This window comes from Palaemon carinicauda, chromosome 37 (assembly GCF_036898095.1).
Source record: "Palaemon carinicauda isolate YSFRI2023 chromosome 37, ASM3689809v2, whole genome shotgun sequence".
NCBI lineage: Eukaryota > Metazoa > Arthropoda > Malacostraca > Decapoda > Palaemonidae > Palaemon > Palaemon carinicauda.
Window position 1 is genome coordinate 75,086,148 of NC_090761.1, and position 24,792 is coordinate 75,110,939.

Here is a 24,792-nt window from a genome sequence, read left to right on the forward strand (position 1 = left end):
GAGAGAGAGAGAGAGAGAGACGGAGGGAGAGAGAGGGGAGAAAACGTTCCGTTCAAGCGGGGGTAACGTTGTTCTCGAGTTACTCTCGTCCCTAGTCTCTGTACGGGGAGAAAGGATAAAACGTTTTTAGTTTTTTATTCTCGTCCCCAGGCAATGTACGGTGAGAGATTGAAAACGTAGTTTTGAATGAACTAGTGTTTAGTCTCTTCCCCAGCCACTGATTTTTTTTATCTTAAAAATGTTTACTGTTTTTTGCTGATATTAATGTGCTTGCATTATACGACTGATTCGCTATTACTACCTTTTGATGAGGGTAGAATTGCGTGCTTCAGGTAGAAATCAGTAAAAGTTTCGATTTCAGTGAAATAAGTGTAAAACAGAAAATCGTAGTGATAAAGTGATATTGCGCAAAGTGTTATCAGTGTTGCGACCGAGGGTTCGTCTGTTCGTGCCTGTCGTTCGCCTAGTCCGGGACCTCTTGCAAGCTCCCAAGCCCAGGGGAGAAGTAATGTCGTACGACTTATGGGTTCGAGAGGCCTTGATCAGCGAACAGACGTTCCCTCTATGGTATCGGGTGTATCTTACCAAGATCACCCCTACCATAAGGCGAGAGAGACGATTTTCTCCTCGTCATCCAAAGGCTTTTCGCATAAGAAACCTGAAACAAGGTTTCGAGGCCCTTAAGCGAAAGTCAGTCCTTTCAGGACAGGTCCAGCGTCCTGGTTGTAGCCATTAGGACAGCTCTGACCCTATGCAGTCATCGGAAGACTGCTCGCCGCCTAACAAAAGCGTAACACAGACTCCGAGAGTCTTTTTGTTGGCAAGGTTTTGCGGTCACAGACGTTACCCTCGTCTCTTACCGCAACCATTTCCGTTGATCCTAAATGGGTTGTACGGCAAGACATGCAGAATAACCTTGCCTCCCTTATGGAAGACTATTCTGCCGATAAGTCCGTTGAGCCTAGCCGTTTATCTCATCGAGATCCTGGCTTTCAGCCAACCTAACGTTCCTTTGTGCGTCCTGTTGACGTTGGCGTAGCTAAGTCACGTCAGTCAGGTTGTTTAGAACCACACTTGATGCGGTCTCGTGTGGATTTTCAGCCACATTTGGACGTTAGGCCACTTGCTGATGCTCCTGTTGACGTTCAGGACGTTCGCTAACAATCGGAGTTGACTCGTTTTGACGCTGAGCGTCAACCTCCGCATTCTAGAGTTGTTTTGACTGCTCAGTCTAGGCGGTCAAAGCAGTCTCGAGTGGACGCTGTGCGTCCTCACGCACCTGTTGTTGACAGTTCACAGACTGTCAAGCAGTTACATGACGTTGCGTCCTGGTCTCTCGCACCTGTTGTTGTTGACAGTTCACAGACTGTCAAGCAGTTTCATGACGTTGCGTCCTGGTCCGCTACTAATGCACCAGTGCGTGTGGACTCTGCTTGTAAAGCATTGCCACCACGGTAGGTCTCTCCCTTGCTTGAGACTCAGCTATTATCGGACAAGGTTCCTTTAGATGAGGAAGTTGCTGTTCCCCCTCCTACTGATATTCCCTTGAGGACTCTGTCAGACGGAGAGGAGCCTAAAGCTGCTTAGCCCTCTATGGACTTTAAATAAATCATGCTGATTTTTAAGGATCTTTGTCCGGATCTTTTGTAACTGCTGCTCCTCGTTCGCCTAAACGTCAGAGCTTACACTAGGCCTAGCTACTTCGAAGCTGTTGTTTTATAAGCTAGTGCTCTCTCGCTCTCCTAGAGAGCTTTACGTTTGCTAGGCGACTGGTTTATCACCAGGAGGAGTTTTGGGGATACAGCCTTTGCTTTCCCTTCTTTTAAACTGGCTTATAGAGCGAGAGTCTGATATGACACGAGAGAAGTTCTCGGCTTGGGAGTTCCTGCCTCTGCCTAGATAGACTTCTCAAATCTCATAGACTCTCCCTGGCGCCTGGCCAGGAGACGCTCCAAGATTTTACAGGTCAACTTCACAGCTGTTTTCGAGCCTTTGAAGTTTTGCTGTACAATTATGTCATGCATAAACAAGGCTTTCAGGGATGGCTCCAATGATCTGACAGCCACGTTCTCTGCAGGAACAAGTCCCTCAGGGATGGCTCCATGATTTGGCAGCCATGTTCACTGCAGGAGTACGTAAGAGGCAAGTGCGCTCAATGTGTTCATTGTCAAGACAAACTTCACGATGAAGTCTAGCAGGCTTTCTTGACAGCATTTTTGGAAGGCGACTGGATGGTCTCTCTCGACATTCAGGAGGCATACTTCCACATTCCTATACACCCGGATTCCCAACCGTTTCTGAGGTTTGTTTACAGGAATGTGGGGTACCAGTTTCGAGCTATCGGAGATCAGAGCCTCCCTGTACTTGGACGACTGGCTTCTGAGAGCCTCTTCCAGTCATCGCTGTCTGAAGGATCTCAATTGGACTCTAGATCTGACCAAGGAATTGGGACTCCTAGTCAACTTGGAAAAGTCACAGCTGGTCCCATCCCAAACTATTCTGTATTTAGGGATGGAGATTCACAGTCAAGTTTTTCGGGCTTTTCCGTCAGCCCCCAGAATAGATCAAGCCCTGCTCGCCATCCAGAAGATGTTGAAGAAGGAACGTTGCTCAGTCAGGCTTTGGATGAGTCCGGTAGGAACGCTGTCATCCCTGGAGCAATTTGTCTCGCTAGGAAGGCTACACCTCCAACCTCTACAATTCCATCTGGCTTTTCACTGGAAAAAGGACAAGACGCTAGAGGCGGTCTCGATCCCGATTTCCGAAAAGATAAAGACTTGTCTGACTTGGTGGAAAGACAATATCAGTCTACGAGAGGGTCTTCCCCTAGCAGTTCAGAAACCCTACCACGTTCTCTTCTCGGACGCATCGGACTTGGGCTGGGGCGCGACGCTGGACGGTCGGGAATGCTCAGGTCTGTGGAACTCGAGTCAGAGGAGCATGCATATCAACAGCAAGGAGCGTTTGGCGGTTCATCTGGCCTTGATAAGCTTTGAGAATCTCCTTCGAGGCAAGGTGGTGGAGGTCAACTCGGACAACACCACGGCCTTGGCGTACATTTCCAAACAGGGAGGTACCCGCTCATTGACTCTGTACGAGATCGCAAGGGACCTGCTCATCTGGTCAAAAGATCGAGGCATCTCCCTAGTAACGAGGTTCATCCAGGGCGACTTGAACGTCCTAGCAGATTGTCTCAGTCGGAAAGGTCAAGTAATTCCAACCGAATGGACCCTCCACAAGGATGTATGCAAGAGACTTTGGGCGACTTGGGGTCAACCCACCATAGATCTCTTTGCAACCTCGCTGACCAAGAGGCTTCCAATCTATTGCTCTCCAGTCCCAGACCCAGCAGCAATACATATAGATGCCTTCCTCCTAGATTGGTCACACCTAGATCTTTACGCATTCCCACCATTCAAGATTGTCAACAAGGTACTGCAGAAATTCGCCTCTCACGAAGGGACAAGGTTGACGTTAGTTGCTCCCCTCTGGCCCGCGAGAGAATGGTTCACCGAGGTACTTCGATGGTTGGTAGACGTTCCCAGAAGTCTTCCTCTAAGAGTAGACCTTTTACGTCAGCCACACGTAAAGAAGGTACACCAAAGCCTCCTCGCTCTTCGTCTGACTGCCTTCAGACTATCGAAAGACTCTCGAGAGCTAGAGGCTTTTCGAAGGAGGCAGCCAGTGCGATTGCTAGAGCGAGGAGAGCATCTACCATTAGAGTTTACCAATCGAAGTGGGAAGTCTTCCGAGACTGGTGCAAGTCAGTTTCCGTATCCTCGTCCAGTACCTCTGTAGCCCAAATAGCTGATTTTCTCTTATTCCTGAGAAAAGTTCGCTCCCTTTCAGCTCCTACGATCAAGGGCTACAGAAGCATGTTGGCCTCGGTCTTCCGGCATAGAGGCTTAGATCTTTCCAACAATAAAGATCTGCAAGACCTCCTTAAGTCTTTTGAGACCTCTAAGGAACGTCGTTTGGCTACGCCTGGGTGGAATGTAGACGTGGTCCTAAGATTCCTCATGTCAGACAGGTTTGAGCCTTTACATTCAGCCTCCCTGAAAGATCTCACTCTTAAGACACTTTTCCTGGTATGCTTGGCCTCGGCTAAAAGAGTCAGTGAGCTTCATGCCTTCAGCAAGAACATCGGGTTTCCGTCAGAAAAAGCTACTTGTTCTCTGCAGCTTGGTTTCCTAGCCAAGAATGAGCTACCTTCTCGTCCTTGGCCTAAATCTTTCGATATTCCCAGCTTATCGAAGATCGTAGGCAATGAACTAGAAAGAGTATTATGCCCTGTTAGAGCTCTTAAGTTCTACTTAACTCGTACTAAACCTTTACGAGGCCAATCTGAAGCGTTATGGTGTTCGGTTAAGAAACCATCCTTGCCTATGTCAAAGAATGCTTTGTCATATTTCATCAGATTGTTAATACGAGAAGCTCATTCACACGTGAGTGAGGAAGACCGATCTTTGCTTAAGGTTAAGACGCACGATGTTAGAGCTGTCGCAACCTCCGTGGCCTTTAAGCAAAATAGATCTCTGCAAAGTATCATGGACGCAACCTATTGGAGAAGCAAGTCAGTGTTCGCGTCATTTTACTTGATAAATGTCCAGACTCTTTACGAGAACTGCTACACACTGGGACCATTCATAGCAGCGAGTGCAGTAGTGGGTGAGGGCTGAACCACTACAATTCCCTAATTCCGTATCCTTTTAATCTGTCTCTTGAAATGTTTTTAATGTTGTTTTTATGGGTTGTTCGGAAGGCTAAGAAGCCTTTCGCATCCTGGTTGATTTGGCGGGTGGTCAAAGTCATTTCTTGAGAGCGCCCAGATTAGGGGTTTGATGAGGTCCTGTTGTATGGGTTGCAGCCCTTGATACTAAAGCTCCTGGGAGTCTGTCAGCATCCTAAGAGGATCGCTGGGCTCCGTAAGGAAGACAGACTTACAAGGCAGAGTAATCGTCTAAGTCGACTTCCTTACCAGGTACCTATTTATTTTGGTTTTGTTATATTGATAACTGTCAAAATGAAGAAACTCTTAGCTTATACGATGTAAACATATTTAACTCTGGTCTCTACCCACCTCCTTGGGTGTGAATCAGCTATTATATATTCACCGGCTAAGTTAAATATTTAAAAATGATATTTTTCAATATTAATCTTACCCGATAATCATGTAGCTGTCAACTCTGTTGCCGACAGAAATCTACGTTCGGGATACGCCAGCGATCGCTATACAGGTGGGGGTGAACACCACAGCGCCATCTGTGGTCAGGTACTCTAGTACTTCTAGTCAACACCACCTCAAATTTTTCCTCTGTCGTGCCTCCGGCTAGACCTACATGGATACGCTGTTGATTCTGGAGTTATTGCTCACGATTTGGTGATGTATTTGCTCTAGAGTTTAGCCTTCGCTATTCAGGAAGCTATATCATTAGCTTAGCAAGTTTTTGGAATTAATTTGATTTAATTTTTGGTTTAATTTTGGTACGAAGAGAGTATGAACTCTCTTTCACTTTTAAATGGCCGACCCTTCCCTTAGACGGAAGTGTTGGTGTCGAAGAGAGTATAGACTCTCTTAATTTTGCTTAACAAAGTTATAGATTTATTTTTTTATCTCTCTGCCTTATAGGCCTCTTTGATTAACTTCCTTTTATTATAAACTTATTAAAATTAATTTTTATATTTGTTTATATTCGACCTTTCCTAATAGTAGGCGGTCTTTTCTTTTCTTGGAACCGAAGTTAATTAACTTTGAGCCCGTCATTTCGTTTTTACCTGTTAACATATTATGCCATTTTAATGTTTTTGAAAGAATTTCTTTGATAGTCTTGTACTGTTTTCAAAGTTGAACTAACGTTTTGTTTTGTCTCTGCAGTTGTTGACGTTCAGAACGTTCAACTTGCGCTCTATCGTTACGATAGAGAGAGAGAGTCTATCACGGTGTCACGTTGCAGTAAGAGTAAACCGATTCTAGCGTTTTGTTCATTCTTTCTTAGCTTAAATGGTTCTATTCTAATAAAGGAACTTTTTATTTGGGAAACCTTTCAGTTTTTTTCCTTTAACAATAATATGTTTTAACGATATATATAATTGGGCTCTTCTCTCAGGTGCTAAGTCAAGAGAGAGAGAGAGAGAGAGAGATAGAGACGGAGGGAGAGAGAGGAGGATAAACGTTTCGTTCAAGCGGGTAACGTTGTTATCGTTTTTGCTCTTCTCCCTAGTCTCTTTAGGGGAAGAAGGTAAACGTTTCTAGAGTTTTATTCTTGTTCTCAGACTTTATGCGGTGAGAGATTTTAAACGTAGTTTATTTGATCTAGTGTTTAATCTCTTTTCCAGCCACTGAATTATTTATCTTTCATTATGTTTTTCTGTTACATTGTAATACTGTTTTCGCAATTACTAACTTTTAATGAAGGATAGAATTGCGTGTTTCAGGTACAAACCACTTAAAGTTTCGAGTTCAGTGAAATAAGTGCAAACAGAAAATCGAAAGTGATAAAGTGATAAGTGTTACAGTGTTGCGTTCGAGGGTTCGTCTGTTCGTGCCAGTTGTTCGCCTAGTCTGGGACCTCTTACAAGCTCCCAAGCCCAGGGGAGAAGTAATGTCGAAGGACTTATGGGTTCAGCAGGCCTTGATCGACGAACAGACGTTTCCCTCCGTGGTTTCGGGTGTAACCAACTCACGTAGCCGACGTGATCACCCCACCCACACAAAGACGAGAGAGCCCATTTATTCCTCGTCTGCGGAAGAGGTTTCTCGCAGAAACCATGGACCAAATCTTGCAGCTTTTAAGTGCAAGTCGGTCCCTTCCGCGCAAGTCCAACTCCTAGGTGGTGCCATTAGCACTGGGTCAGTTCGGACTTGCTGCAGTACGACACCTGCACACCTCCCAGAGAGGCAAGGTGGTATCGCAACAGACAGTAACTCCGTCTGTTGCCGCACCAGCTGTTTTAGACCCTCAGTTTCAACGGACAGTAGCTCCGTTTGTTGTTGTCTTTCTTAAACTCTAGTGGTCTATGCTGCTGACAATGCAGTCTCAGCTTGCGGTGTTGATGCAGGAGTTTCAGGCAGAGAAGGTTAACACACCTCCTCCTGCGAGCGCTCCTCCACCTCTACGCAGTCCAGCCTGCCAGACGTATGATGTTGAGGTTCCTCAAGCTACCTCCATGCGTGAGCTGCCGCATTGGGAGTTGCCAGATACCAGCTCTGTGCAGCAACCTCCACTTTCCTTGAGGCAGGAGCCTCTTGCCACGCGGCAACCTCCTCAACACTTGAGGCAGGAGCCTTATGCTTTGCAGCAACCTCCTCTACCCTTGAGGTAGGAGCCTCATGCGTTGCGACTACCTCCTCCATCCTCGAGGCAGCTACCTCTTGCGGTGCGACAACCTCCACCATCCTCGAGGCAGCAACCTCAACTCCACCTCTGCGCAGTCCACCCTGCCAGACGTATGATGTTGAGGTTCCTCAACCTACCTCCACGCGTGAGCTGCTGCATTGGGAGTTGCCAGATACCAGCGCTATGCAGCTACCTCTTGCGTTGCGGCAACCTCCACCATCCTTGAGGCAGCAACCTCAACTCTTGCGGCAGCCACCTCCACTCTTGAGGCAAGAACCTCAACTCTTGAATGGGCTCTCGTGGCATGGTTGGTTTCGACCTGGCCTTTCATTAGAAGGGGCTAGCGTTCGATCCCAAGTATGAGGTAGAAATTTATTTCTATTTGAACACGATGTTGTGTTGATATTTATCCATATTGACTCATTAGGGGTAATTTGAATGAATTACTACCAATTGTGTCACGTGGTGGCCCGGGGAAATCTGGTAAAACTCGCTGGTAAAGAGACTGATGTCTCACCAGGTAAATCCTCGGACAGCTAGATTAGTGTCAGGTTCAGATTTCTTTAAAAAAATCCTCCCCTACCCATGAGGCAGCCTCATGCTTATGAGGAGCCTCATGCTATGCGGCATCCTCCTCAAACCATGAGGCAAAAGCCTCATGCTATGCGGCAACCGCCTCAACCCATGAGGCAGGAGCCTCATACTATGCGGCATCCTCCTCAACGCATGCGGCATAAGCCTCATCCCTTGCAGCTTGAGCCTCATCCCATGCAGCATGAGTCTCATACCATGCAGCATGAGCCTCATCCCATGCAGCATGAGCCGCACGCCATGCAGCATAAGCCGCACGCCATGCAACATGCTCTGCTTACCTTACAGCATGCTCTACATACAGCATGCTCTGCATACCTTACTGCATGCTTCTCAGTCACACATCTTTGGTTGTTGCCAACTCACTAGACTGTCAAGCAGTTTCATAACGTTGCCTTCTAGTGTGCTGCTTTTGCACCAGTGAAACCCTCACTGAGAGAACTTAGCTTTTCTCGGATATGGTTCCTGTAGATGAGAAAGTGCTATTCTCCCTCCTTCTGATTTTCCCTTGAGGACTCTGTCATTTGGAGAGGAGCCTTTAGCTGCTTAGCCTCCTATAGACTTTTATTTAAGCATAGCATGCTTCCAGGGAGGGTAATGGTTCCACTTCAGTCGCTAACCCCGTCTGTTACCACACCTGCTCCCATAGACCTTGAGCTGTGTTGCAAGACATGCAGTCCAAGCTTAGTCCTTGTTAGAGGATTTTTTGTTTACGGAGTCAGTGTGTCACTGGGAAGACGTTCAACAACCAGCAGAAGTGTCTTGTTGTGACGCAGTGCGGCAACCTCAGCAACCCGATAAGGAGTTGTCTGTACGACCCAGACAGTCTAGACAGCTTCGTGTTGTCACTGTACTTCCTCGCTTCCCCATGGTTGACAGTTCACAGACTGTGCAGCAGTACCATGATCTTGTGTCCGGCTCCGTCAGACGACTAGCTTTTAAGAGCTCCCACAAGTCGTCGCTGTCTGGAGATTCTCAGATGGACTATGGATCTGACCAAGGAACTGGGCCTCCTGGTCAATTTTGAGGAGTCCCAGCTCGTCCCATCCCAGACCATTGTCTACCTGGGTATGGATCTTCAGAGTCGAGCTTTTCGGGCTTTTCCGTCGGCTCCAAAGATATACTAAGCCCTAGATTGCATCCAGAGCATGCTGAGAAGGAACCGATGCTCAGTCAGGTAGTGGATGAGTCTAACAGGGACACTTTCATCGCTGGCACTGTTCATCGAGTTAGGGAGACCCCACCTCCCCCCCTTCAGTATCATCTAGCGGCTCACTGGATAAAGGACATGACGCTAGAGACGATCTCAGTTCCTGTTTCCGAAGAGAGGAGGTCTACTCTCACGTGGTGAAAGAACAGCTTTCTTCTCAAGGAAGTCTACCTTTGGCTGTTCAGAAACCCGACCGCCGTCTCTTCTCTGACGCATCAGACACGGGCTGGGGTGCGACTTTGGACGGACAGGAATGCTCGGGAACATGGAATCAGGAGCTAAGGACACTTCACATCTATTGCAAGGAGCTGTTGGTGGTTCATCTGACCTTGATAAACTTCAAGTCCCTCCAGCTTAACAAGGTGGTGGAGGTGGACTCTGACAACACCACAGCCTTGGCTTACATCAGGTAGTGGATGAGTCTAACAGGGACACTTTCATCGCTGGCACTGTTCATCGAGTTAGGGAGACCCCACCTCCCCCCCTTCAGTATCATCTAGCGGCTCACTGGATAAAGGACATGACGCTAGAGACGATCTCAGTTCCTGTTTCCGAAGAGAGGAGGTCTACTCTCACGTGGTGAAAGAACAGCTTTCTTCTCAAGGAAGTCTACCTTTGGCTGTTCAGAAACCCGACCGCCGTCTCTTCTCTGACGCATCAGACACGGGCTGGGGTGCGACTTTGGACGGACAGGAATGCTCGGGAACATGGAATCAGGAGCTAAGGACACTTCACATCTATTGCAAGGAGCTGTTGGCGGTTCATCTGACCTTGATAAACTTCAAGTCCCTCCAGCTTAACAAGGTGGTGGAGGTGGACTCTGACAACACCACAGCCTTGGCTTACATCTCCAAGCAGGGAGGGACTCAATCGTGGAAGTTGTTCTAGATCGCAAGGGACCTCCTCATCTGGTTAAAAGATCGAAAGCTCACGCTGGTAACGAGGTTCATTCAGGGCGATATGAATGTCATGGCAGATCGCCTTAGCCGGAAGGGTCAGGTCATCCCCACAGAGTGGACCCTTCACAAGAATGTTTGCAGCAGACTTTGGGCCCTGTGGGGTCAGCCAACCATAGATCTGTTCGCTACCTCGATAACCTAGAGGCTCCCGTTGTATTGTTCTCCGATTCCAGATCCAGCAGCAGTTCACGTGGATGCTTTTCTGCTGGATTGGTCCCATCTCGACCTGTATGCATTCCCGCCGTTCAAGATTGTCAACAGGGTACTTCAGAAGTTCGCCTCTCGCAAAGGGACACGGCTGACGTTGGTTGGCTCCGCTCTGGCCCGCGAGAGAATGGTTCATAGAGGTACTGCAATGGCTGGTCGACATTCCCAGGACTCTTCCTCTAGGAGTGGACCTTCTATGTCTACCTCACGTAAAGAAGGTACATCCAAACCTCTACGCTCTTCGTCTGACTGCCTTCAGACTTTCGAAAGACTCTCAAGAGCTAGGGGCTTTTCGAAGGAGGCAGCCAGAGCGATTGCCAGAGCAAGGAGGACATCCACTCTCAGAGTCTATCAGTCTAAAGGGGAAGTCTTCCGAAGCTGGTACAAGGCCAATGCAGTTTCCTCATCCAGTACCACTGTAACCCAGATTGCTGACTTCCTGTTACATCTAAGGAACGTAAGATCCCTTTCAGCTCCTACGATTAAGGGTTACAGAAGTATGTTGGCAGCGGTTTTCCGCCACAGAGGCTTGGATCTTTCCACCAACAAAGATCTACAGGATCTCCTTAGGTCTTTTAAGACCTCAAAGGAACGTCGGTTGTCCACTCCAGGCTGGAATCTAGACGTGGTCCTAAGGTTCCTTATGTCATCAAGATTTGAACCTCTCCAATCAGCCTCTTTTAAGGACCTCACATTAAAAACTCTTTTCCTCGTGTGCTTGACAACAGCTAAAAGAGTAAGTGAGATCCACGCCTTCAGCAGGAACATAGTTTTCACATCTGAAACGGCTACATGTTCCTTGCAGCTCGGTTTTTTGCTAAAACGAGCTTCCTTCACGTCCTTGGCCTAAGTCGTTCGAGATCCCAAGCCTGTCCAACTTGGTGGGGGACGAACTGGAGAGAGTACTTTGCCCAGTTAGAGCTCTTAGGTACTATCTAAAAAGGTCATAACCTTTACGAGGACAATCAGAAGCCTTATGGTGGGCTATCAAGAAGCCTTCTCTTCCAAGGTCTAAGAACTCAGTTTCTTACCTATTCAGGCTCCTGATTAGGGAAGCACATTCTCATCTGAAGGAAGAAGACCTTGCTTTGCTGAAGGTAAGGACACATGAAGTGAGAGCTGTGGCTACTTCAGTGGCCCTCAAACAGAACCGTTCTCTGCAGAGTGTTATGGATGCAACCTATTGGAGAAGCAAGTCAGTGTTCGCATCATTCTATCTCAAAGATGTCCAGTCTCTTTACGAGAACTGCTACACCCTGGGACCATTCGTAGCAACGAATGCAGTAGTAGGCGGGGGCTCAGCCACTACATTCCCATAATCCCATAACCTTTTTAACCTTTCTCTTGAATACTTTTTATGGGTTGTACGGTTGGCTAAGAAGCCTTCCACATCCTTGTTGATTTGGCGGGTGGTCAATTCTTTCTTGAGAAGCGCCGAGGTTAAAGGTTGTGATGAGGTCCTTTAGTATGGGTTGCAGTCCTTTATACTTCAGCACCTAAGAGTCGTTCAGCATCCTAAGAGGACCGCTATGCTCAGTAAGAAAGACGTACTTAATAAAGGCAGAGTAATGGTTCAAGTCGTCTTCCTTACCAGGTACTTATTTATTTTATGTTATTTTTGAATAACTAATAAAATAAAATACGGGATACTTAGCTTCTGTGTTAACATGTATGCTGGTCTCCACCCACCACCCTGGGTGTGAATCAGCTACATGATTATCGGGTAAGATTAATATTGAAAAATGTTATTTTCATTAGTAAAATAAATTTTTGAATATACTTACCCGATAATCATGATTTAATTGACCCACCCTTCCTCCCCATAGAGAACCAGTGGACCGAGGAAAAAATTGAGGAGGTGTTGACTAGAAGTACTAGAGTACCTGACCACAGATGGCGCTGTGGTGTTCACCCCCACCTGTATAGCGATCGCTGGCGTATCCCGAACGTAGATTTCTGTCGGCAACAGAGTTGACAGCTACATGATTATCGGGTAAGTATATTCAAAAATTTATTTTACTAATGAAAATAACATTTTAATTATAAAATAAATTTTTGAATATACTTACCCAGTGAATATATAAATTAAACGACCCTCCATTCCTCCCCAATAGAGACGCAGTGGGATGAGAAGAAATTGAAGGTTTTGTTTACATCAGAGAGTGGTATCTGGCCGACAGTTGGCGCTGGTGGGCACACCCGCAACCTGCATAGCGATCGCTCGCGAGTTTTTTATGTATGTGTCTGTCGAGCAACAGAGTTGCAGCTATTATATATTCACCGGGTAAGTATATTCAAAAATTTATTTTATTAAAATATCATATTTCCTCCCTTCAGGTGAAGTACTTCTCTCTCCAGACAGGGCAGGGCGTTCCTAGCTAAAAATGAAGACCCCCAAAATAGGGGGTCCCCTTGGAAGATTATTCCTCTTCTCCAAGATACTTCTCTATGTCCAGTCACTACTCTCAGGGCCTTTTTAGCCAGGACTGCTACCCGATCGTCTGGCCCCTTGTTTATCAGAGAACAAGGAGGTACCATTTCCATACAGGGTATTAGGCAACAAATCCTATACTTCATTAAACAAGCCAATCCGGGATCATTTCCCCATGCTCATGATATCCGGTCAGTAGCTACCTCCATCAATTATTTCCAAAATATGGACTTTGATGACCTTAAAAAGTACACGGGTTGGAAATCTCCTATGGTCTTCAAACGCCACTATCTAAAGAACTTACAGGCCCTTAAATACCCAACGGTTGCAGCTTTGAGCCGTATCTCTCCCCAGTGATCTCATGTTCTTCCTTTCATCCATCTCTTTTCTTCTCCCTCCTACCTGCCACTCGCACCACGACGCCGCTTCCTTGGTGGTTCGTTAGTCCTAGTTTATTACATATTAGGTTAAGATGATTTTAGCTTTTAATGTGTTTACCGTAATTTAGTGTTGGGATATTCTTAGCCATGTCAGTTTTGGTTGCTTGTTGTGCTCTGATACTCGGAGGTTTCCTTGTTATCATGTTTGTTTAGCCTTACGCTCACTATGTCCTGTGACTAGTTTATGATTCATGCTTACTTACCTTAATATAATATATGGTTCTCCTTACATGGTGTTTTTTCTCTCCCCTCATTAATAATTATTATTGGGCTTGGAAGGCATTCTCTGGTACATTTTCACCGGCCGCCACAGGTCGACCCAGAAAAGGGATTTTGACGAAGGAAAAATCTATTTCTGGGGCGAGACCTGTGGCGCCCTGTGAAACCCTTCCCTATTCTTTTGCACGATCCCACCCTTTCCTTACCAAGCCATCATGTCCAATACAGAAGGATGTTGTTCAGATGGCGCTCGCGTCGGGGCGTGGGTGGCGGGACTCTGGTAGATTGGCTGGTGCCTCTGTATCGGCCCGTCCCTTTGACGAAGGAATTAACTAAATGGAAGACAGCCGGGAAATCTATGTTTTCATCGGGCGCCACAGGTCTCTCCCCAGAAATAGATTTTTCCTTCGTCAAAATCCCTTTTATTCTATCTTAGAACAAACCAGATTCATAAGTATAGAGTCGTGATGTACTGTAAACATGCTAAATTGTAAACATCTACATTTAGAAGTATGGATGTAGATTTATTTGTAAAATTAGATTACTTTTTTTGTTACTACATTAAAAACTAAAATTTATTTGTTTGTAAACTTAAATAAATTCTTATTAACCTCTCTCTCTTGCTCTCGCTCTAAGCTGGAAATTCAACTTGCGTAACATCGGACATTTCGTGCTAACAGAATATATCTCAATAAATTTGGACTCTTGTAACTTCGAAATCCGGTTAATAGAACTCGTCTTAATGGGGAGTTAACTGTATTATGCATCATAAGAAACCATGAAAATTTGGAAGGGATACGGATCAAGATCACAATTCTGGATCATTATTGAATCTACTGTACAGTCAGCATTTGAAAAGTGAGGGAATGTCCGTAGACTCAAGTAAAATTTTGGCAATATTCATTGGTGGAAGACTGAAATCTTTGATTGCTCTTACTGTATTTACTCTTGTATGTGTTTCTTTCATTTCCCATTCCTCTTCCATTATCTTCTCCCCTTTGTTCCACCTATGCCTTGATCTGCCCTTAATTATTACCACAGATCACCGTTGTCTATTCTTGGTCTCTGCATTGCCTTAAGAATACTGTACTACTGCATTTGCCTTAATCTTCCAGTCTTGGGTTTCAGGTATGTATTTGACACCGATCTACAGTACAGTACTTGCACTGGAGACAAATGTATTAGTGTTCAAAGATTTATTCACTTTCTTATTCAAGTGTTGATTTTTTATCCTTACCTGAACAATCCACTCTAGGGATTGACAGACCGGCTTGGTTAAAGGTTGTCTTGTGTAATTTCATATTATCACGAACGCATTGTACATACATACATATACCAAGGCACTTCCCCCAATTTTGGGGGGTAGCCGACATCAACAAAGAAACAAAAACAAAAAGGGGACCTCTTCCCTCTGTAAACAATTTAAACCAGTGATAATTTATGCTTGGTTGGGGGTGGGGGTCTGTTACGGTGGCTTTGTGTCTGTGATTGGGGGTTGGGGTCTTTATTTTCAGTAGGAAACGATGACTTAATATTTTTCTATCCTATCAGCTGTTCCAACTATTAATGAAATACTTGAATTCTATATGAAACCGTATAGAAGAAAACTGGTGGCTATGGCTACAATGTATGGTTGCACCGTAGCAATTGGATGTTTGTTTGCTTTGTTCCAAGATCGGGGCTTTCTAACGAGTGCTAAATCAGTATTTATGATAATTTGGGATTCTCTGGAAGGTCACCCATATAGAGCTTGATCACAATCAATTATGTAGGTAGAGAAAAAGGTGTGATGTAAGTTCCACTTGCGAGGGGCATGAAATGGCTGCCTCTCAACTGGAAAGATATGTAAACATAGAAGAAAAAATCTGGAAGGATTTGTCTTCCAGCCTTTATGTATATGTAATATTTCTGGGTTGATCTGTGAATGGCTGCCGATACCGAGGCAGGCCAACCTCTTTCAAAACTAAAATCCACAATCTTGGAAAAAGAACAAATGCCCGGTACTGAAATAAACTGTCAAAACAACCTATGGTACTTAACATTGGTAAAGGTGAAGTAGCAACGTCAGTCATGTTGAATTAACGACAATCACTTGCGAAAAACACCGAACAAAATAATTAACGACTTAGCGGGCAAGTCCAAAACAGAAGGATGACCTGGAGGGCGCGAGTAGTAGGTGTCGGTGGGGTAGTCCAACTGTATTCTCTAGGGCCTGTCACGGCCCTCCCCTTTGATGAAGGGATTATCTAAATGGAAGACAGCCTGTGAATAGTGGTTTTCACACGCCCTTGTTGTATACACGACACCCACAAGGTGATCGCGCGACGGTAGTAACCTCTGCATTCCATGCTTTTATCTTTCTCTAGTATATTTGGAAGATTTATATTAGAAAAGTGTAAAGAAGGACCCTTTTCACCGGGCATCACAGGTCTCTCCCCAGAAATAGATTTTTCCTTCGTCAAAATCCCTTTTATCAAATATAATATTTATTTTATTTTATTTTATACAGCTTTTCAACCTTGAATAGAAATGAAGCGATGCTCTCCTCTGCTAGCTCTTTTTAAATGTATACGAGTCTGTTTCGTCGCATGCAAATACCATGTGTGCTAAGTTCCTGTGGTCAGCTATTTATTTCAGATAAAGGAGATCAGGGAGACTTCTCTGACTAGGAAGATTTGCCTGTCCACATGCTACACAATAATATATGCCAAATAGTACACTGCTTCAATTTTTAAGCCTATGTTACAGATATTTTCATACAGGTACTTTTCTTCTGAGAAGGAGTTAGTGAAAAATATATTCACAACCGTTTCTGTTACCCCAAGGGGTTCCACAGTTTTATCCTCTCCTAAGAAAGAAATACGTATCTTGTAGGAAAAATCAACAAATTATGTATTATAGGCCTAGTAATTGTGCTAGAGTATCGCTATATTCACAGTTCCACAAATAGTCCCCCCCTGCGTTCTTCCACAGGGTATCGGAGAAGCATCTGCCAAAAAATCCACTGGAACGTACCATGCGTCTCAATATACGCGAACCACCTGAACGTTAGAATAGCAGCTGAACGCACCACTAACTTCACACGTTCTTGTGTCAAACGTCGATCTAACATTAAGTTATGTTTTTTTGCAATGCATCCAGGGACTTAATATAGGGAAAATTTTCATGATTTTAGATTCTCCAGATATTCATCATTGAAACCGACAGAATATAACAACGAATCTTCACTTTTTAACAGCTTAGAATATCATATTGATATTATTTAAGTGAGTGCAAAATAGTATCATGACTAGCTATCACTTAAACAACAGGGATTAGATCTTTCTCTTTATTCATATCGGGAATATAATTAATTTTCCAGTGGAGAGTTGGGGAACAAAACCAATTATTTCAGAAATAATGTTAAATTGCAAAGATCTAATTTTCGTCATTCTTAGGTTAAGAAATATGTTAAACTGTTTCGTTCTTTACAGTCATATAACGAATTTATGTCTGCTAAAGAAGGTGATGAATGCAAGAGTTGATGGGAGAAGTACAAGAGGAAGGCCAAGGTTTGGGTGGATGGATGGTGTGAAGAAAGCTCTGGGTGATAGGAGGATAGATGTGAGAGAGGCAAGAGAGCGTGCTAGAAATAGGAATGAATGGCGAGCGATTGTGACGCAGTTCCGGTAGGCCCTGCTGCTTCCTCCGGTGCCTTAGATGACCGCGGAGGTAGCAGCAGTAGGGGATTCAGCAGTATGAAGCTTCATCTGTGGTGGAAAATGTGGGAGGGTGGGCTGTGGCACCCTAGCAGTACCAGCTGAACTCGGCTGAGTCCCTGGTTAGGCTGGAGGAACGTAGAGAGTAGAGGTCCCCTTTTTTGTTTTGTTTCTTGTTGATGTCGGCTACCCCCCAAAATTGGGGGAAGTGCCTTTGGTATATGGATGGATGTTAACAGAATGTAACACGACATTTCTGTCAATATCTTCTGCTTGCAAGTCAGTCTCTCAGGGAACAGGAAGAGATTCCAGAGAAGGGAAAGAGCTTAGAGTGAATTTCTCAATAGGAACCAATCCCATCAGGATCTACACTTGGATCCAGATCCTTCGTCATTTGTGATTATAGCAGATTTGTCAGTATTTGTGTCCAGTTGAGGTATTATATTTTACAAAGGTGCGAGTCTTTTCTGCCATATTGTTATCTTTGGAGATCCTCCCTGTGCTCAGATGACTGGGAGGTGTTGTGTAATCGGTGGTTTCTTGCCGACAGTCTTCCATTTAGCTCTAGTTTCGTTAAAAGCGAGCAAACTAAATAACCTATCTTATCTTTTTTCACCCGAAAGTTCTGTCATTTACTTTCATTACAAAATTTGCAACTAAGATCCAAACTGCTGCTATTAATAATATCTGATTTGACATTTACAATATAGAAGAAATTCCAAAGAAAATCCAAGTGTTAAAGAGACTTATAAAGAAAGTCTACATCAATCAACACATTCCATCAAAGAACAATAAGAAGTCCAATATGGTGAATATGCTGATTGATGCAATGGGAAAAAGAATGCCAAAATGGTGTAATACATGTAAGATATGGTATTCCATTAATAATCCTCAACAATTGATTAGAAAATGTGATGCCTGTCATGTCCCAACACATCCCACATGTGCTGAAATACAGCAAAAAATAAAAAATAAAGACACAAAGGTATTCTGCTCAACATGCTTAGTCTGGATAGAAAATATAATTAAGTCGAGACTAAATCTGCAAATAGTTGAAGATAAAGAAGAGGAAGAAGAAGAAACAGAAGAAGAAGAAGAAGAAAAAGAAGAAGAAGAGAACAATGAACAGGATATGTGTAAGGATGCAGAAGAAATCATTGATATAACCTATGATGCCATCCAACAACATACTTATGAAGAAATAAATTACCAGATGGAAACAAATAATAGACCCAAGAGACTCTACCCGGACCTACATAATTTTAGGGAAGAGCAAGAACAAGAAAAAATAGAAAAGAAGGATATAGTCTGCAATATGCTGAAAAGAGGGAATTGCAGATTTGGCGAAAGATGCTACTACAAGCATCCAAAGATATGCCATAATTATGAAATATATGGTAAATGTGCGTATTTAGACGGATATGGAGACGAATACAGAGATCTCCATCCAAAAATATGCAAAAACCTAAAAGAAGGAAAAGGATGCATTTACAACAAAAAATGTCGATATATGCATCCTGCAACCATGAATGAAAGTAAGAAAACTCAGCAAACTGAAAAGAAAAATGAAAGCAAAAAAGAAACAAAAAAAGAAACAAAAAAGCAGGCCGTGTATATACCGCGCTTTGAACCAAGAGCCCCAAGATATGAGGCCTTTCAACCCAAACCTGCACATTTAGAGCCCAACTACAAAGAATGCATCTATAATGCCAGGGGTTGGTGCAGATATGGGGACAGTTGCAGGTATACACACACACATAAATATGAAGGCGAAAGAGCAAATATAATAGAAAAGTTGGATTTTTTAATGGCAGAATTCCGGGAAATGAAGAAAAGAACATCATATCAGAACAGGAAGGAAGCATGGGAGAATCCATATTATTACCAATATTAAATAATGGGGATGAAACACAAACCATAATAGTAATGAATGCACAGGGTTTAGTCACGAGTAACTCTAAAAGGAAAATAGAGTTCTTAGAAGAACTAACCCAAATTGAAAAAATAGATATATTAAATATAAGTGAAACATGGTATTCCCAAGAGACTGGCAGTGATGACCAGATAAAGGGTTTCCAAACTTATAGATCAGACAGAAAAAATAGGAATCAAGGGGGAACCGCAATATATGGAAGAGACATAAATCAAGGAAAAGTACAGTATGTGAAAAATACAGCAACACAGAATGTGAATTGATTGCGGTAGAATTTGAATTTGAAAAACTAATGAATATTGTAGTTTACAGACCCCCAAACACTAAGGAGTTTGACATAATAATAGAAAAAATAGATGATATATGTAGAAACCATAAAGACTGGAATATACTCCTATCCGGAGATTTTAACTTTCCTTTCGTGGATTGGAAAGAACGGATAGAAGAAAGTGGTTGTATGTATACATATAAAAAAGATAGTAATAGTAGCGCAGAAGATAAGAGGCAATTTGAAAAGCTTCAAGATATGCTATTAGAACATAATATGCAACAAATAAACCACATTCCAACAAGAAAGGAAAATGTCCTAGATTTAGTATTTGTGAATGAGGTGAATTATGTTAAAGAAATAATAGTGTATAACACGGGAATTTCAGACCACAATGTCATAGAATTGATAGTTCATTCCAAAGCAAGTGATCACAGAATTAATAAAAGCACAAAACTTTGGGAAGGATATGGAAAATATAACTTTTACAGTAAGAATATAAAATGGTCAGAAATAAATGAAGAACTGAATAAAGAATGGAAAAATGTATTTATAAGTGATAATATACAGGTAAATACGGATATACTGTACAAAATACTGGAGAAAATTGTTGAAAAATATGTACCGATAAAAAACAATAAACAAAAGACGTGCATACCAAGAGACAGAAGGATCTTATTTCAGAAAATTAAAAAGTGGAAGAAAAATCTTGCAAAAGAAAAAAATGTGTGGAAAATGAGGGAAATAAAATGTAAGATAGAAAATGCAGAACAAAAGATTATACAGTCGAAAGAAAATGAAAAAAGGGACTTAGAAGAAAGGACACTTCAAAATATAAAAAGAAACCCCAAAGTACTTTACTCCTATGCAAAAAAGATGAATAAAAGGAGAATAGAAATAGGCCCTCTAAGAATTGAAGGACGGCTAACGAATGAAAAAAAGGAAATATGCAACATATTAGCAGAAAAATATAAGAGTGAGTTCACGCCAAGAATTGCGAATGAGAATAATGAAACAGAAATGAGAGAAGAAAATGTTGAATATCTAACGGATATAGATATTAATGAAGCAGATATTGTCACGGCTATAAACGAAATTAAAAATGGATCGGCAGCCGGACCAGATGGAGTTCCAGCGATTTTGTTAAAAAAACTGCAAACACTATCGCGAAGCCACTTGCAATACTGCTAAGACAGAGTATAGATATGAGCGAGATATATGTTAAACATAAATTAGCTTATATAACCCCTATCTTCAAAAGTGGATCAAGACTAGAGGCAAGCAATTATAGACCTGTTAGTCTAACATCACATATTATGAAAGTGTATGAGAGGGTAATAAAAAAGAAAATAATGAACCATTTGGTCAAAAATAATTTGTTTAATATGGGTCAACAGGGTTTCGTACCTGGAAAAAGTACACAGACCCAACTGATAGCTCACTATGAAAACATATACAATAATATGATAAATGAAAAAGACACAGATGTGATCTATCTAGATTTTGCAAAAGCCTTTGACAAGGTAGACCATAACATATTGGAGAAAAAAATGAGAAAGCATAATATTGTGGGAAAGATAGGAAAATGGGTAAAAGAATTCCTGCAAAACAGAAAACAGATAGTGGTTGCAAATGACGAGAAATCAGATGAAGCCCAGGTAATATCTGGTGTGCCCCAAGGTACGGTATTAGCTGCACTGCTATTTGTTATTATGATCTCAGACATAGACTGTGATGTTGAAAACTCCGTAGTGAGAAGTTTCGCCGATGACACAAGAATAAGTAGAGAAATTACTTGTGATGAAGATAGGAACTCACTACAAAGAGATCTAAACAAAATATATGAATGGGCGGAGATAAATAGGATGGTATTTAACTCCGATAAATTCGAATCAATTAATTATGGAAACAGAGAAGGAATGGTGTATGCATACAAGGGACCTAATAATGAGACAATCACAAACAAGGAAGCAATTAAAGACCTTGGTGTAATTTTAAATAGGAATATGTTATGCAACGACCAAATAGCAACACTGTTGGCTAAATGTAAAGCAAAAATGGGAATGTTATTCAGACACTTTAAAACAAGAAAAGCTGAACACATGATTATGCTTTACAAAACTTATGTGCGTAGTACACTCGAGTACTGCAATGTGATATGGTACCCACACTACCAAAAGGATATTGCGCAAATAGAGAGTGTACAAAGGTCCTATACTGCTAGAATAGAAGAAGTTAAGGACCTTGATTACTGGGAAAGACTGCAATTTTTAAAACTGTACAGTCTAGAAAGGAGAAGAGAACGCTACATGATAATACAAGCATGGAAGCAAATAGAAGGAATTGCTGAAAACATCATGGAGCTTAAAGTATCAGAAAGAGCAAGCCGAGGTAGATTAATAGTGCCAAAAAGCATTCCAGGTAAACTGAGAAAGGCGCACAGGACATTAATCCACTACGCACCAGCATCGATAATGCAGCAACTATTTAATGTGCTGCCAGCTCATCTAAGAAACATATCAGGAGTGAGCGTAGATGCGTTTAAAAATCAGCTCGATAAATACCTAAGATGCATCCCAGACCATCCAAGACTGGAAGATGCAAAATACACCGGAAGATGTATTAGCAACTCTCTGGTGGATATACGAGGTGCCTCACACTGAGGGACCTGGGGGAACCCAAAAAAAAAAAAAAGAAAAAAAAAAATAAGCATTAAAGGAGGTATAACTGATGATCCGGATTGTTTGCTACTTTGTCCCGTTAGGGCAGTTTGCTTATACCTTAAGAGGACTGTTTCCTACTGCCTGACCTTTCCTATCATGTTTGTTAGCACAAGTCAAACAAGAAGGGAGGGTCTGAGATCTCAATCCCTTTCTGGTTTTGAGAAGTGGTTATGAGGGCTTATATCTTAAGGAGAAGCATCGAATGGGGCCCCTACCAAAGCCCATAACTTTTGTGTTTACCACAACCTTAGCATCTGGCAATAACCACTCGGTAGACACTGATAGAGAGTCTGTTAATAGAGCTTTCAAATTCTTTGGAGACATGATTACTGTGGCAACTCCAACGGCTCACAATATTCATGGGCTAGCCACAACCATAGCTTCCTGTAATCCCTAAAATCCACCTTTTTGTAACAAGTGATTTGACTTTTTTTTCATCACTCAAGGAGGAGACTGATGATGTAGTGGATTTACTACTATGCCCTGTTGGGGCAGTGAGTCTCTATTTGATAAAGACTATATTTTGTGTTTCCGGTGTCTCTAATCTATTTGTCAAGATTGGATGAAAGGAGAAAAGAGTAACTGAAGGTACCATTTCTCTTTGACTGCTAGAGACTATTGTGAGGTTTATAAACCCTTTGGGAGAAGCATCGTCCAGGGCCTCTTCCAGGGCTCGTGACATCCGTGGTCGTGTCACAAACATTGCTTTCCACAAGAACCACCCAGCGCTTACAAGACCCAAGACACCTGCACTCTAGGCCCCGTAGTGGCTGTCCAGTAGTCAATGTAGAAACTATGCTTCTGCAGCACAATTATCCTAGTGTCAACTCATCTGTTACTTATTAGTACTGTACTTAATGTCAAATGTAAGTAACATTTCGCCCCATCCTAATTCTCGTGGCCTAGGGAGTATCAGCATTGGTAGACAAGTAGGTGAGGACATTTTGAATCAAACCTTATAGAATATAGCTATGATTTTATAATACATATGATTGTCAGTTTCAAAGCATTTTACTTTTTTTGTTGAACAGAGATAACATAATTGAGTATTTAGATTTGCCCCTACCTCGTATCAGGGCCAGGCTCTGGGCCGAGGGTCAAACAGACAGCCTTTTCCTGCCATTGGGACTCCCTCCCACCTAAGGAAGACTCCCTATTAAAATGACTCGTGTTTGTATAGCTAGGAAAAATAAAAATTATTTTTGAGATTTGTAGTTTATCTTCCCTAATTGATACTGATATACGATAGAAATTATGAATTTTTCTCTGCACAATACTTAATACACAATTCAAGCAAGATGATTTCAATCATAAGTCCTCAAAATAAGTAGTCATTGCATTGACGACGGAATGACCATTTCATCAACGCTTAGCGCTATGACGCTAAAGTTAGAAAAGTGTCGCAATGATGTTGCCGCAAATACATTGTCGCAAATTAAATTTTGGGTCGGTTTCCCCTTAATGCCAAATTTTCTGTGTAATCAGGCCAAATTCATTATTGAAATGAAATCCAATAATAACTGTGAATGTGATTATTATAAGACCGTAATTGTAGTCCGATTAAAAATTCTTAGATTTCTTGCATCACAAAATTTGAAAAAATTTAAATTTCATCTAATCAGCTTTAGTACCAATTTTATCTTATTTTATTTTCTTGATTTGTTCTTCGGGGGACTTCTCATTTCCTAGTAAAACTAAATTTTGAGAGAGAGAGAGAGAGAGAGAGAGAGAGAGAGAGAGAGAGAGAGAGAGAGAAAGAGAGAGAGAGAGAGAGAGAGAGAGAGAGAGAGAGAGAGACAGACAGAGAGAGTGCATGTGTTACCGAATATCCTTAACTAATAATTACTTCTATTTGAATAATTAGATTTATTTATTATATGATTTATACCCTATTAGGTGAATACAGTAGTTTATAGATTGTAGTTTAAGTTTGTACTACTGTGATACTATGATTATGTTACAGTGATTAAAGGTTTTTGCTTCCTCATGTACTACTGTGATACTATGATTATGTTACAGTGATTAAAGGTTTTTGCTTCCTCATGTACTACTGTGATACTATGATTATGTTACAGTGATTAAAGGTATTTGCTTCCTCATGTACTACTGTGATACTATGATTATGTTACAGTGATTAAAGGTTTTTGCTTCCTCAAAATAAGCTAACCTGAAGAAATTTTTTTATGATGAAAAAATGTACAGTATTATAAAATTATGAAATAGTATATTTCACTTATAAGTTTATAAGAATGCATGCTCAAAGTAACAGTTATATGAAACATTTTAATTAGGATCTTCAATGCAATTTTTTTTTCAAATCATTATGATAGCTATTTGAGTTGTACTGAACTTGCTAACAACTAATAACATTTCTAAAGAACCTTATTTTCCTTTACAGAAGTCCTTCGTTCAGGATGTCGAATCCCACTTACGGACTGTCTCCCTCTGGTCGCTGAAAACTCCAACGAAGTTGGATTTACTCAGTCAACACATCTGAGTGGGCCAGTTGAACCAGTGGGTCAATTTGTGCTTTTTAAGATTGATACACTGTACTTACCTTAGATGACCGCGGAGGTAGCAGCAGTAGGGATTCAGCATTATGAAGCTTCATCTGTGGTGGATAACGGGGAAGGGTGGGCTGTGGCACCCTAGCAGTACCATCTGAACTTGGTTGAGTCCCTTGTCAGGCTGGGAGGAATGTAGAGAGTAGAGGTCCCCTTTTTTGTTTTTGTTTCATTTGTTGATGTCGGCTACCCCCCAAAATTGGGGGTCAAAG

The 24,792-nt window shown here is 42.3% G+C and overlaps 1 long non-coding RNA gene across 1 annotated transcript in view; it reads left to right on the forward strand.

Annotated features, from left to right (window-relative positions):
- The window catches only part of LOC137629408 (uncharacterized), a 53,838-nt gene extending 29,249 nt beyond the window's left edge, over nt 1-24,589 (forward strand). The window contains exon 4 of the long non-coding RNA XR_011041498.1: nt 24,415-24,589. This is a non-coding gene — a long non-coding RNA (uncharacterized lncRNA). The remainder of the gene's footprint in view (nt 1-24,414) is intronic.
- The last annotated feature ends 203 nt before the right edge of the window (nt 24,590-24,792 follow it).